Source organism: Mustela lutreola, chromosome 5, assembly GCF_030435805.1.
Source record: "Mustela lutreola isolate mMusLut2 chromosome 5, mMusLut2.pri, whole genome shotgun sequence".
NCBI classification, from domain to species: Eukaryota; Metazoa; Chordata; class Mammalia; order Carnivora; family Mustelidae; genus Mustela; species Mustela lutreola.
The window spans coordinates 149,719,086-149,734,878 of record NC_081294.1 but is presented as its reverse complement, the minus strand read 5'-3'; the positions used below and the strand labels follow the sequence as shown (position 1 = coordinate 149,734,878).

Here is a 15,793-nt window from a genome sequence, read left to right as displayed (position 1 = left end):
GGGTGGGAACATGGTTATACCATGAATTCTACGAGCATGGGCCCATTGCCTCACTTCATTTGCTATGAAGTAAGTTCCTTGACCTGAAGCAGTGCCCTGTGGAATACCATCACAGTGGATAAGGATGTCAGTCCCAGGATGGGAATTTTGGCAGAAACACTGCGTTCAGGGAAGACAAATCCATATCCAGAGTGTGTTTCCAGTATGAATGAACATGTTGCCTTGTCCATGATGGAAGTGGTCCAATGTAATCAACCTGCCACTAGATGGCTGGCTATTCATTCTGGGCAGTGGCGCCATATTGGGGACTCAGTCTTGCTTTGGTTGCTGGCAGACAGGCACCGAGCAGTGGCCACAACCTGATCAGTCTTGGTGAATGGAAATCTGTGCTGCTGAATCCATGCATGACTATCCCTGCCATCAAGGTCTCTTTGTTCTGGAGGCTACCAGAGGACGATGGAGTGGATGGAAAGAGAAGCTAACTAGTATCCACAGAACAAGTTATCCTATCCAGTTAGTTGTTAAAATCCTCCTCTACTGAGGTCATGCTTCATTGAACATTCCCATGGGATACAGGTATCTTCACATTTTTTGCCCATTTAGAGAAGTCTGTTCACATAACTCATCATCAGACTTGTCACCAATTTTCCACTGGTGCTTATTCATTGATCCATAATCTTCCCCCAAGTTTTTGCAGGTAACAGTGTTACCAAATATTTTACCACTGTCTTTATAACTTCTGTGATCAGTTTCCCCATTACCCACAGAGCAACTACTTAAGACAGTACTGTGTATTTTAAGATTTTGTTGTGATGTTGTCCCACTCCCCACGGGGAGACCCCCTATGTGGCTTCAGGATGAGAGAGTTAGAAAACTCCATGTTGACAAGGTTGTGGAGAAGTAGGATCCTCTGTGCACTCAAAATTAGAGGAAATCTGGGTATTAGTGTACTCCCCTTTCTACCTTAAGAGCATAGGGTTAGACATTAAAATTGGTTGCTTCCTCCTGATGACTCAAAACTGATGCAATTCTGTAACCAGAGCACTAACCAAAGCAATGGCCATCCTAACACACTCATTACCTGAAAGATATGGGGTTGAAACTGGGTGGGCATGAGTTAAACTGTTTGTGTTCTCTGTGTATGCATCTGGCCCTGAAGATAGCAGGATGGGCTCTTTTGAGGGAACAATGGACATTTTCATGGTCAGTTTTCTGTGTCAACTTGGTAAGGCTGTCATCCTGCCTATATGCGGGATGTGTTCTCTGTGTATGCATCCGGCCCTGAAGATAGCAGGATGAGCTCTTTTGAGGGAACAATGGACATTTTCATGGTCAGTTTTCTGTGTCAACTTGGTAAGGCTGTCATCCCCAGTCATGGAATCTGTTGCCAGAAGGCGTTTTGTGTATGTGACTGAAGTGTATAATCAGTTTCAGCAAGGCAGATTATCCTTGATCATTTGGTGGGCCTGGTTTAATCAGGTGAAAGGTAGAACTCAAGACTTCCCAGATGAAGAAATTCCACCTTTGGGCTGCAGTTTCACCTGGTGCCTGAGAGGTCCAGCCTGCCCTGCCCTTCCTGATGGCCTGCCTTACAGATTTTGGACTTGCCTTGCTAGCTGTCCGTGTAAGTTACCTCCTGTGATAGTTCTCCTTAATAAATATTTATCTCCTTAATATATGTCTCCTGTGAGTTTGGTCTCCCTGGTGGAACCCTGACCAACACACGCCTAATGTGAGAGAGAAAAAGGACACTCTGGAACCCACGAGGATAAAGGAGAGAGCCCACACTAATCTCTAGCTACTTCCCAACCTCCACACTGATGATACTGGTGACCTATAGGAAAATCTGGCACCTTTTCTCATGGAGCTACCATGTACCTTGTTCTGGAGCTGGAGAAGCAGGAACTCTTACAGACCTAGATGCTTTCTCCTGCTGACATGGTGAGCCAGCAGACGCATGACCAGGTGCATGAGCTCCCACGTCACCTGACTTGACATTGACTTTCTGAGTATAAACATGAGTGCTGCTTCCCTTCAACCCTCCAAAACTTACGCACTTTTCCTGTGCCCCATCCTAGCCCAGAGCCGTAGAGAGAAGCGGATTCTGGAAAGCTTTCATATGACACATTATTTTATAGCTCATTGGCCAGAATCTGCCAGCCACATCTGACGGCATGTCTAAGAATCAAGGATTCTCTTACTTTATTTTATTTTTATTTATTTATTTGACGGAGATTCAGTGAGAGAGGGAACACAAGGCAGGGGAAGTGGGAGAGGGAGAAGCAGGCTTCCTGCCAAGCAGGTAGCCTGACACTGGGGCTTGATCCCAGAGGCCTGAGACCATGACATCGATCCCAGGACCCCAGGAGCACGACCTGAACCAAAGGCAGATGCTTAATGACTGAGCCACCCAAGGATTCTCTTTTAAAGAAAGGGAGATGGATACTGGGTTGGATGACTGTTCATCTATGTCGAGGACTACACTTTGCAGGACCTAGTTCCTACCCTCTAGAGCTGGATTTTAAGGAGGGGAAAGAAAACCCTAAACGAACCTCTAGTGAGCTTAGCTTTTCCAGTGAAATCGAAATACTTCCCCTGCAGACTCCCTTGGAAAACTTCATGGAGTGTTTTTATGTTTAAAGAACTTTTCATAGATCAAAGTACTATCCTCAGGAGAGCAGTGAACCACTATATGCGGGCAATCCTTTACCCTGTCAGAGTATGACATAGATCTGTAGCTAGACTTTTGAAAGACCTTTCGACGGAACTTTTTTTTCCCCTGGAAGAAGGAAAAGCAGGGTCAGTAGCCGGGGGCCTCCCAAGTATATGGGATGTTTGGGGTATCTGCTTTAGTATGACGAAAAGGAAACCCATTTAGGTCATGGATTTACAGAACCAGGATAGATTTTATTTAAATGTCTTCTTGTAAAAATTGAACCAAATCAACTCCAGCTTGTATCTGGGCAATAATAATAATAATAATAATAATATGTCATGTTATCATGCTTTATCCCAGGCCAGGTACTGGTCCTAAGGACGTTATGTAGATTATCTCATTTATCCTCTTAAAGCCACGTGAGGAAGTGGCTGTTATTATTTTTCACATTTTACGGATAAGAAACCGAAGCACAAATGGGTCAGATAAATTCAGAAGGATCATATAAACAGCCTGGTTGAACTCAGGACACAGAGCTCCCCCTTTTCTCTTGCATTTGCCTGAGGCACCTCTCCCTCACTTGTCCAAGAAACAGCGTGTCCAGGACCAGTCTTGACTACTAAGGCAGGAAAGTGAATACAGGGAAAAAGCAGTTCAAGGACAAGGACCTAAACCGAAAGGGTTTTCTGCGTAGCCCACAGGTAACTGGAGAGTTCAATTAGTAGAAGCCCCTTTCTTGGATCATTCTCACTCTGTACAGTTAAATGAATAATAACTTCTCACTGTATGGGGATCAGTTCTAATAGGAAAACCTGGAATCTGGAAGGTGAAGGACAGAGAGGGTGGGGAAGAGTTGGGGGAGCTTAGTACCCTTACTGCTGATGGGCAGGATTGTCCTTGGGTGGTCTTCAGGTTTCCTTATACCTCTATCAGACAGAGGCTTTGAACCCTAAGTTCTAGATGGATCCTGTTTGGTGTTCCTCCAAAGCTCCCAGGGGTTCTCGAGATTTGGCACAGCACAGAGGCTCAATAACTAGTTTAGGAAGGAGTACTTGAAAGAAAGGGCTTGGGAGCAAGTTATTAGCTTTAGGACTTTCTAGATTGGTGCAGTATGCTCAGTCTTATGCTGAAGGTACCACTGGGAACAACAGATGTTTACTCTCCTTACCAGGCTCCACTGGGACCAGGGACTTACACGCAGCACCATAAGTAGCCCGTTTCCTCTGGTGTGTGTGTGTGTGTGAGGAGGGTTTGCTGTGGGATTTGACACCCCCAAGCGCGTGTATGTGCTGACAGTCAGCCCTGCGACCCCCGGTAAGAAGGCAGCTGGAAGAGGCTATGATTTCTCATTGCTCTTGAAATGGCTTCACACCTCTTTTTTTGGCGATGTGCCTGGCAGACAAAAACCCCACCGGGCTGAGTGTTGCAGAAAATATGAAACGAGCCCGAAGCCACTAAACCCAAAGTGAATTTTGTCTCCATTTCCAGGCATCTGATAACAAAAGGCCCCCAGCATGACTGTTTGCAATTCACCTGTCTCCAAATCCTCTCGCTTCTTCCCCCAACCCCCCCCCCCCACCCCTTTTTAAACGTGGCAATGGGTAATCTGAAAGACGGACTGAACAGTAGACGTCAAAATCCGGAGGGCTAGAGACATTTCTGCCATTGAGAGAATTCATGAAGATCCCCTGCCTCTGGATGGCTCTCCCGGCTCGGAAGGCTCCGCGCGGCTGGTGAGTTCCCTGCAGCAGCTGGGAGCAGAGCTATAAATAGCGCGGGGCGGGAAGCGCCGGGCGGAGGGGGAGCAGGCGGGAGATTCCCTGCTCTCCCCTCCTCTCCCCTCCGCCCGCCGCGGCTAGTGCTCGGCCGGGGGAAGCCGGCGCTGCGGGCGGCGTTAACCCCCACGGCGCCTCGCCGCTCCTTGCGCCACCGGGCCGCGCGACTGGGCGAGCACGCCGGCCGAGGTGGGTAGATGGGGAAGACCCGAAGCCGCTTTTCTAACCGTGCCCGGGGGGAACCACACTCTGTGCTTTCCCTCCCTCCCTCTTGTTTCCTCGGAAGCTCCGGGTAACACCCGAAATTTGGCCTTGAAACACGCGCGCGCGCGCATCACACACACACACACACACACACACACACGTACACGGGTCTTTGCTCCGTGTAGTCCCCCTCCCCCCTTCCTTTCTTGGAGCGGCTTAAATCCAAACCTTAACATTAAAGCCATCCCCAAATTTGGTCTCTGGGATCATGTTGGCTCGAAGACTTCCGCGCAGGGCTCCCTCCCCCGCGCTGCTGGGGCTGCTTAAGGACAGTTACTTTCCCCGGGAGGGAACGGTCAAGTGGAAACTGTGTGTGTGTGTGCGTGCGTGTGGTTTATTTGGGGCGCACGCACACCCATCCATAGTCTCAAGGTCGGCAGTACCCTGCCGAGCACTCCGGGTCCCCGCCGCTCGGGGCTCGTCCCTGCCAGCCAAGGACTCGACAAGGAGGGAGTCCCCAGTCCCGGCAGGGCAGCCTGCGAGCAGGTTCGGTGTTGGGCACGCTCGGGGCGGAAGAGGCACCTGCGAGGAGCGGGGTCCTTGGAACGTGGAGCCCGAGCAGCCGCCCCCGCCGTGCCCCCCGCCGGGCCCCCGCGCCCCGCGACTCCCCGGCGGGTGCTCGGCGCGCCGGACTCCGGGAGGAGGGAGGGGCGCGGCGCCCTCCCGGGCCGCAAGCGGTCACGGAATCTGACAGCCGGAGAGGCAGCTGGTCCCCGGCCAGGACTCCCGATCCTTCTCAAATGGAAACAGTTTCTCCCAGGGAACCTGCGGGAATTCTCCGTGGAATCTCACCTGGGCTTTGCCTCCTGGCGCATTTCACCAAGGCCGCGTTTACCACTTTGAGGCAAGGAAGGCTCCAAATGGAGCAGGGCTCCTGGTGGCCGACCGAGGTAAGCTCTTGACTAAGGTGACATTGATTGGGGGTGGGGAGGGGGCACACATTTAATGGGGACCATCCTCTGGCAGGCAGGATGGGGAAATGAAGTTTGCCTTGGGCTTTCCAGGCCTGCTTCTGCTGTACCTCTCCCCCACCCCCCTGCCGCCCCCACTCATGCCTTAAAAAGAATAATTAGTCTGCTTGGGTGGGTGGTGGAGAGACTCCCTTAGGTTTTTATTTTCAGCATTTTAATGTTCTGCACTAGAGGCCAGGGCCTCAGTGTGACCAGAAATCTCCATCTCTTCCACCGTCTGCCGTTTTCCCCTTGCTTTACTTGTCGGCTCCCCCTTTCCCTAATCCAGCCTACTTTTATTTCTTTGCGATCCCCCTTGCTGACTTGGCTTTCTCCTCTAAGAAAATATATACCACAATAGCGGTAGAGTGGGAGGCTGTTGTGATTTTGTGTGTATTGCAGTGCTGGGGTTCTAGGGTGTATGGATTGATGGCTTATGAATCATTTATTCATAAAACATTGTCGAGCCCTTACTCTGTGCTCTTCTCCAGCTTCTTCATGTGTGGGATGACCAGGCCATTTTTGGGAGAAAAGAAACAGCCCCCCCCAACTTTTCTCCCAAGTACTCTCCGCTTTCCTCCAGGCTGCAGGAGGGAAGGGGGCAACTGCAAGACCAGGGTGGGTATAGAAGCTGTGGGAGGAAGAGGAAACTCAGGAGGGCCTGCTGGTTTGGTGCCTTGTGCTTGGCAGTCATGGAGTAGTGATCTCAGCATTCACACATGAATGATTGTAATCAACATTTATGGAGCACTTGCTGTGTCTGTGGTGTTTTCTGGGACCGTTGCAACTATTAGCTCATTTAAACCCCGTAAAGACCTCGTGGAGTAAGGATGACTATGACCTCTTTTGTCCAGGGCACAACTCAGGAGCAGATGATTTTGGTAATGAGTTCATGGTCACACACTGGTAGTGGGGGAGCCGAGACTGCAACTCAGAGCGTCTGACCATAGAACAGCCCTCCAAGTCTCTTGCATGTGTCGGTTTTCATGTACTGATCCATCTCCTCTGTTCTAGGCCCTGGAGATAGAGGAGTGAGCAAAGCCAGCAAGATACTAGGAGCTTATATTTTAGTGCTGAGGGAGACGGGCAATGTATCCATTAACAAAGTACATAATTTCAGGTTGTAGATAATTTCAGGTGGTAGATATCACCTGATATCTTAGATATCACAAAGGAAAGAGAACAGAGTGATGTCCTCGAGAGTGGCCAAGGAAAGTTCTCTTCGGGTGGCCTTCGGAGGTTGAGACCCCAAAGCACTAAGGGGAAGAAATAAATAGCTCGGGAACATAGGAAGTGACAAACATTAGTGATCAGGGAAATGCCAGTCAAGGCCACATCTAGATATCTTGCTCGTGTTCCCTGTTGAACGTGCGCAAGACTCTCTCGTAGGTATAAGCCTGGAAGCAAGTTTGACTGTTAGATGACAAGTAAATGAATATTCAAATTAGGATATAAAGTTAAACTGTTTTCCTGAGACTTGGTTCCAATTCATATTCCCACTAGTGATGATGGAAAGGTCCATGGAAGCCACATCCTATTTGATCATTTAATAATGTCAAACTTTTTAATTTGGGACCAAACAAATGGGTATAAAAGGATAACTCAATGTAGCCCAATAATGAAAACCAGTGTACATACTAAAGAGTGGACTAATTGGTATTGTCATACACAGGAATATTACACAGCAGTCAACAATGAATAAAGCAAAGGACATAATGATAGGATTGGACTTTAGCAATATATTACTAAGTGAAAATTAAGTCTAAAAGATTACATATAGTATGATAATCTTTTATGACATTAAACACTACGGAAATTAAAAAAACTCTATTTAGGAATATGTTGGCTGGAAACCTTACTGATAACATAAAGAATTGATTAACACATATCTTATGTGTTATATGTATTATATACTGTATTTTTATGATAATACCTCTTTCTTAACTTTTTTTCAGTGTTCCTAGGCTTCATGGTTCATCTGTGAGTTTTTTCAAATTGTTGCAAATCTCCAAAAAATTTTCTACCATATTTATTGAAAAAAAAAAAAAACACATGTAAGTGGACCTATGCAGTTCAATCCCATGTTGTTTAGAGATAAAGTGTATCTATAGAGGCAATCACATGATATAAATAGGAAAGCAAGAGGGTGATGAGCGTGGGATCTGGGCTTATGCCTCCATCTAATGGGGAGAAGCCAGGAGACCATATGGTTAGTTAGACCTGAGTCAGTGGAAGGTCCCAGCTGTGTTTTGGCTTAGGGTTATGTATGCGTATTACATTATTGAAAATAAGTAGTAAATAATGAAACATGACAAGGAATGCGTGGGCTAATAATGACCATAGATGCACAACCAAATATTAAGACTAATCCTCTTCTATGTACTTCTAAGTGCTAGGTAAGAAAGAACACACATGGACATCTCAATTGGAGGGTAGGAAGCTTGATGTTTGGAAGGACAAGAAGAGTGGCCAGAGTCAGGATGGACCAGCAGGCCAGGCAGGGCCTTAGAGGTCAAGGTAGAGAATGAAGTGTTTAATAATTTCAGGTGGTAGATATCACAAAGGAAAGAGAACAAAGTGATGTCCTGGGGAGTGGCCAAGGGAAGTTAAAATGAAATGAAAGTTAAAAAGAAATGATTGAGGTTTTTTTAAATTTTTTAAAAGATTTTATTTATTTATTTGAAAGAGATCACAAGTAGGCAGAGAGGCAGGCAGGGGGGTGGGGAGGGGAAGCAGGTTCCCTGCCGAGCAGAGAGCCTGATGGGGGGCTTGATCCCAAGACCCTGGGATCATGACCTGAGCCTAAGGCAGAGGTTAAAAGGCCACTTGGGGGCACCTGAGTGGTTCAGGTGGTTAAGCATCTGACTCTTTCTCAGCTCAGGTCTTGATCTCTGGGTCATGAGTTCAGGTCCCCTTTGGGCTACCAAAAAAAAAAAAAAAAAAAAGTTGCCTTGGATGCTGTGTGGAGAACAGACTCCTGGCCCTCACTTGGGAGGCCACCTCAATAGTAGAGAGAGGATGGTGGCAGGAGTGTCACCGTATTTCTGCTGGTTGTGTACTGCATGGGATGCCAGTCCTGGGGTCAAGTGCAGGTTGCTGTCCAGCCCGAGATGCACTTGCCAAGGAACACCGTGGGGCTGGGTGCTGAAGGCCTGGAGGGAGGGCACCCTTTCAAATGTGTGCCAAGGGCCCTGTGGGCCAGGGGGGTGAGCATGAACTTGAAGCGAGGTGAGTGTAGGCAGGGCCTATTTTGGAGGTCGAATGGGTGGGATTGTTGATGGATTAGATGGAAGGGTTCAAAAGAGAAGGACAGGAGTCCTAGATTGTCCCCTTGATTTTTATTTGGCAGTGAGGATATTGATGGTGCTTACAGAGAAGAGGAAGCGCAGGTAAGATCTCATATTTTAGATATAATTTTGGAATGCTCTAACAGGGCCAAGTAGAAATGTCAGGTGGGGAACTGGGTGTGGGTCTGAAGCTTGAGGGAGAATTTGGGGTGACAGACGTAAACGCTCCAAGCCCACACAATGGTAGAGTTCAAGTGCTTCCTCTTGGTTGTCATTGTCAGATTGTGAAACTCTTCAGGGTGGAGATATTTTTGTCTTTCTTATCCGAGGCAGAGTGTAATGTAAAATAGGTTATTGATACAAATGGGTTGCTCAGATGGTAGAGGATAGAAACAGTGTAAGTGTGGAGCAAGAGAGGGGAAGTGTCCTGGGGGTGGATGGGTGGGGCTGGACCCTGCCCGTGTCTAAAGGCGGAGGCTGTGCGGTTTCCATTCCCTCTTGAGGTGAAGCAGGTCTGATGGTGGTGCTGGTCCATTAGGACGGTGTGGCCCCAGGGTCTTGGGGCCAGTGTCACCTGTGGGTACTCGGAGCTATCAGAGTAGCCAGAAATGGTGAGGAGAAGGGAGTGAAGACACACAGCAGCCAGGAGAGCCCCTTGGGTCAGAGAAGGGCGCTGGGAGATGGGGCACGAGCTACATACTGGAACTCAGACCAGCCTGCAGCAGGCCTATGAGCAGAGAGATAGAGCGACATAAGGAAGAGGAGGTAGGACCCAGGGGCTGAAGGAGAGTCCAAAGTCGTTGGTGCAGTGGAGCCACAAGATGAAGGCTAGTGAATTGCAGGTATATTTGATTGTCACCAGGGAACTAGCCTGGGCCTGGCCGCAATGTACTGACCGCTCCAGTCCCACGGGCCCTTGGGCTCTGTTGTCCTTCGTGGCACCCCGCATTATGTGTCCCTGTCAGGTGTCCCCTGCAGGAATTGCCTTCCTAGGACCCCCCCAGGACCAGGCTTGAGGGGCTGGCCCCACCGTGCCGCCTTTGGGCCTGCCAAGGGCCTCCCAGGTCACCATGTTCCATCCCCCGTTGACATTAAGTTCCCTGGCCACCATGTCTTCACAGTTCACATCTCTTTGCTGGCCTGTCCTCTCTTCTGAAATGGCCTCCCCTCATCTCTACTCCCTGGCCCATCCCTACTCATGGCCTCCCCATGAGTGTGTGGCTCATGGTATGCATGCAGATTGCAGAAGGAAGAGACAGAGGAGGAGGAGAAACTCTTTCCTTCCTGGCTGATCAAGATGAGATCATCCCATTCTCACCAAAGCTGAAGGCATAAGGACTTCTCTGCTTAGACAGCCAAGTCCAGTACTGCTTACGACTGTAGGCTTTGGAGAAGGAACAGGGCCAGAGTCCAGTTCTGACTCTACCACATGTAGCGTGGGTAGGACACTGAGGCTTATTGTGAGTTAGGTTATTTATTTTTTCTTGAGAGAGATATATATATAGAGAGAGAGAGAGTGAAAGAGAGAGAGCATGTGAGCAAGTGGGGGAGGGGTGAGGGGCAGAAGGGGATGGGAAGGGAGAGAATCGTGAGCAGGCTCTGTGCTTGGTGTGGAGCCTGACGTGGGGCTGGATCTCATGATCCCGAGACCGTGTCCCAAGCCAAAATCAAGAGTCAGATGCTCAAGTGATGGAGCTACCCAGGGGCCCCTGGGGCTGTGAGTTCTTAGTGAGCTCTCAGGAGGTGAATGTTCTTTCTTTCTTTCTTTTTTTTTTTTTTTTTTAAGATTTTATTTATTTATTTGACAGAGCAAGAGAGATCACAAGTAGGCAGAGAGACAATTAGAGAGAGAAGGGGAAGCAGGCTCCCCACTGAGCAGAGAACCTGATGCAAGGCTCGATCCCAGGACCCCGAGATCATGACCTGAGCTGAAGGCAGAGGCTTAACCCACTGAGCCACCCAGATGCCCCAGAGGTGGAGGTTCTTAGCGCAGCTCCTGGCATGGAATATGGGGTCCAAAGTTGAACTATTCTGATTTTCCAGGGCATTTCATTATCAATGCCTCTTCTGTTGACTGACCTTAAGGAGTGCTTCTCATTTTGAGAATTTAAGGCTCCTTGTCCAGAAGAGCCAACATGCCAGAAGTGAGGGAGTAGCCACACTTAGAAGATGGGGAGCTGTGCCTGGACACCTGGGCACCTGCGGCTTCCGTTGGCACATTACACCACATGGTTTCCCACTGCACATAAATCACGGCCAGCCAGGAGTCTGTGTAATGGTGAGGATTCAGAATTTATTAATCCAGCATTCCATAAACAGTGACTGAATGTCTTCCCACATAAATGGGGACGCAGTGATGACTAATGCACTGTCCCCGCTTTCAAGGAAATCGCAGTCTAGTTAGGGAGGCAAATAAAGAGACAACTAGAATCTCCATGATCACGGGATCACTTTTGCTGCAGACCACCATCCGCCAGACGCACCCGCCCAACCATGCTCCCAGTGCTGGGGAAGAATGGTGTGAACTCAGTATTAGCGAGTGTCCCTTGCATCTGTATATTTACAATGCACAAATCATGTTCACTTGGAATTATTTCATGTGATTTGGAGACCAGCTTTATGGAATGGGTAGAGCTTACTGTATTCATTATATGAACGAGATCTAGAACTCCACTGAACAGTGGCTTTTAAGTAAGGCAGAGTGCGTCATGCAGGACTCTGACAAGACTGGTCTTCCAGCCTTTTCCATCGTCCTTCCATTGTTCTTACTCAGGGCTCTAGCTCACCACCTTGGGGGCCTGGGGTTTAGTTTGGATTCTGAGTGTACCCCCTTGGATTTCCTGTTTCCCTGTTGGGACCCCAGTTTCCTTGTTGGGACCTTTGCTCTCTGGAGACTGAAGCTGACAACTCCTCCCATGCGAGGGGCTTTGTGCAACTCTTCTAATATCTGGGCTACCATCTTGGTACTGGCTGGGAGCCACAGCCTATGTGACAGTCATGACAGTTCCCTCGAGGGGAGTGATCAACGATAGCTGGCTTGATTAGCTAGGCTTGGGCAGCTGGAGAAGGATCCTTTCCTTTCTTAGTAGTATTGCCAGACTGTTCTCTTGGCCAGAGAAAGGATGTACAAGTCACTTAAGCCTCCCTATAAATGGAATGCCTTACTTACACTTTATCAGGGAGGTTTTAACGGACCGTGGCTCGCTTATGAAATACCCGGAAGTCTTGCATAGTGAGTATATCAGCTTATGGTTATTTAGATAAGGAATCTGTCTTTTTAAAGTACTTAGTTAAGGAAAGTGACGCTCCCAGACGTACCTGTCACATGATCACAACATGGGGAAGGGAGTTGTGGAGAACAGGTGTTTTTCCCATCTACCCCTGTATGTTTTATCTTGGTGGAAGATAATATCCTAGGTGTTTTTGCTGCCCACTGTTGTGGGGGTGGGGCAGCTCAGACATCTGCTGGAGCTGCAGCGCAGCAGGACAAGGATTTTCACTGACACAGGTCAGAAATCTGGAAGGGGCGACCTCTCTCCCCTATCTTGACCACCATAGTTCGAGGCTATTCTCTTCTGCAGGGTAAAACCAGTTAACTGGTCATTACCTTTTAATCTGCATATGAGGTGTGGGAAAAATAAAATAAAAAAAAATAAAAATAAAAAATATAAAAGCCATCCTGTATCAAAGATGAGTTCTGAAAAGGGCTTTTTAAATTCCATTTGCTTCACGGAATTGGAGATCAAGTTATGTGTTAATTGACTGGTACAGCAATTCTGCTGAAAATTTTGTTCTGTATGCAGGGCGAGTCGTCTGATTAGTCTAAAGTCTAGTTACTGTGTGAGTATTTTAAGAAATACCTTTGCTTTACTTTAAGTCATGCAGTAATAGGACGGACAAAGTGTTTTGCATTCAAGTCTTCATGTCAGCTGGATATCAACAGGTGAGTTTTAAAAACATTTATTTTTGCTTTAAGGTGGTTAAAATGGGAGGGTATTGATTTACTTGGGAGAGCTCTCTGTGGTTCTTAGGTATACGTCTGCCCAAACTAATTCAAAAGAGCATAATTTCGAAATGACTGGAACCTCCATCATTCTTAGTATAAGTACCGTACGCTAACCGATTGCGCCACTGGAGCACCTCATCATTCTTATTATAAATTCAAATTGAAAACCAAGCAGCCAGTCAACGAACAAAGCTTTATCTTACTGCCCAACTTTAAGATTTATTTTTCCTTCTACATTGGAGACAATGTTACCACCTGAGTTGTGTTGATGGGTTTGGTGTGTTTGGGAGGACAAAGGCCTTGCTAACTGCAGACAGCTGTGCTCACCACACCCTTTACTCCACACCCCAGCTTCTGTTGTGCTTGTAAGAATTGTTTTATACCGTCCTTCCCACAAATGATTGAAAAAAAAAGACTAAGGCCCGAATGATGATTATCATGTGTGTGTCTGAAGAGGTTGACTGCTTTCGGTCAAGACCTATCTGGCTGGTTAGCCCTGATGGAATCTTCCTTATACATTTTATTGCAAACCAGAAATCTGATTTTGCTTTGAGTGGGATGGGAGATATTGAGGAAGATGGAAGCGTCTTACCACAGGCAGGCCAGAGCAGTGCTTCTTGAATTCAGGCTTTCAAAACCCAATTCCTGGACCCTACTCCCTGAGATTCTGACTCAGTGACAGAAATTTGCACAATGTCCATTTCTAACAAGTGCCCAGGTGATGGTGATATTGCTGGTCCGTGGAACAGGCTTTAAGCAACACTGGCCTAGGTCATTAATTTTGGAAAACCTCCATTGGTAACAATGGTATTGTGGTTCCACATACCCCAGAACATGACCAGTAGAGCAGAGGCAGGTAAGACAATGCTTATGGTGACCGCCTGTCCAGTTTGACATATACAGTCCTGGTTTGGGCACTAAAAGTCTTGTGTTCTAGGGAACTACTCAGTCCGGGGAACACGGGAATTTGGTCACCCAGAAAGCATACTAGGTTGGCTTCTTATTGTTGCTGTATTGTGCTTTACTGTGATGGCATTTCACTTAAATTTTAAACCCGAGACAAGCCACTGAGCATACTGTAAAAAGACATGTAACGGTGTACAACTGAGGACTGCTGGGGGGGGAGGATCCTTCAGCTTTTCCAAATCCCTTTTCTCACAGGTCATGGTAGGTCAGGGTGCCCAAACTTGCCTGCACTTTGGAATCACCCGGGGAGCTTAAAAAGCAAGAAAGAAACATGTCTGTGCTCTCCATCTACCCAGTTGTGAATTAATTGATTTAGGGTATGGCCTGGACTCTTACAGTTTTCAAATTTTCCCTGATGATTCTACTCTGCAGACAAGTCTTGCCATCCCAGTGGTCTTTGGTTGTCAAAGATGGCAGCCCTGGTGGGCCTGGGTGGCTTAGTTTGTTAAGTAACTGCCTTCAGCTCAGGTCATGATCCCAGGGTCCTGGGATTGAGCTCTGTGTCAGGCTCCTTACTCAGCGGGGAGCCTGCTTTTCCCTCTCCCTTTGCCTGCTACTCTGCCTGCTTGTGCTCTCTCTCTCTTTGTCAAATTAAAAAAAAAAAAAAAAAATGGCGCCCCTTCCTCCCTTTTTCTGCGCCTGCTCCATTATCACTTCAAGAGCTGGGATCTGTTTCCTGTTTCTTGAGTCACACTGCTCTTGCAACTGGTGTTGGACAATAAGATTCAGTGAAAGTGAATTCTGGGGCCCGAAAGCCCAGGCCCGAAGAGGTAGCTTTTGTTTCCTCTTAGAAGCCAGCCTCTGTGGGAGAGATCTGAGTGCACAGTGCTATGAGGAGACTCCAACTCATCTGAGGAGGGCAGGCCACCTCATGAAGGAGCCAGAGAGGTGCACAGAGAGGCAAGTGATACCTTCTTGGGTCTGATAGCCCAGTCCACCTAACAGCTGAATTTGGCTGCATGAACGACCCCAGCTGGTGCCACCGGGATCAGGAACCAAGCAGACAGGCCCCCCTCAGCTTTGTCTTAAGTCATTTCATTTTGGGTGGTTGGGTTATAGGACAATCCATACAAGTGTATTCCTTGTACTTATTGGTAATAAAAACAGAAAGGGGGCATTTTGGAAGGCCCCATGTGAATGAGGAGTAGCCTCTTTGCTGTCTCCAGGTTAAAGTGCAAAGCCAATCAAACCCGTATTGCTGAATATTCGAAGGAAAATTGTTACTTATATCCATAAAATTATTGGTGACCGTGTGCAAAGAGGTTTCACTCTTGTCAACATTGGGCTTCAACAATGCTTGGTCTTGCGTCTTCTGGAAAGCAGGGCCCAAGGAAGTGTTCAGAGCACTGTCAGTTTGTCCGGGATGAGCATTCTTGGAGTGTGGGGCTGAACAAGGCAAGAGAAAAGATGACATGATGCTGTTGAGTGCCACCTGAGAACACATTAGCTGCTGTTGATCAGGAAGCTGGGTGGGATAAGGCATCCTGTGTCACTTCACATGCCTGCTTCCTTGCCATGTGGGGCTTCTCCAAGAGGCTTGCAAGGAGGAAGCATTCGTGGGGGAGTAATTCATGGAAAAAAAAAGAAAGAAGACCATTGTTCCCCCCCGCCCCTCTTATTTCTCATTGAGGAAGTCTTACCCCATGGAGGGACGAATGCCACCTCAGGGGCTGCCCAGGGATCCAGGCACAATGCCACACCACCCCTTGTTTTTTCCAAGTCCCCAGGGTGGAGGGACACCTCTGTGTGGGTGAGGCATTTGCCAAGAGAGATAGAGGAGAAAGCGTTTGAGGGAATCTAGAAGATGGATAATAGTTTTGTGTGTTTTTTGGTTTGGTTGTTTTTTTTACCAAATCAAAGACTGGACTGTCTTTTTTTTATTATTATTA

At 47.8% G+C, this 15,793-nt stretch overlaps 1 protein-coding gene across 1 annotated transcript in view; it reads left to right on the top strand.

Annotated features, from left to right (window-relative positions):
- Window positions 1-5,004: 5,004 nt before the first annotated feature.
- Window positions 5,005-15,793, top strand: part of KCNN2 (potassium calcium-activated channel subfamily N member 2) — a 478,995-nt gene continuing 468,206 nt past the window's right edge. Inside the window, exon 1 of the mRNA XM_059175837.1 lies at window positions 5,005-5,585. The gene's annotated coding sequence lies outside the window, so the exon portion shown is untranslated. The remainder of the gene's footprint in view (window positions 5,586-15,793) is intronic.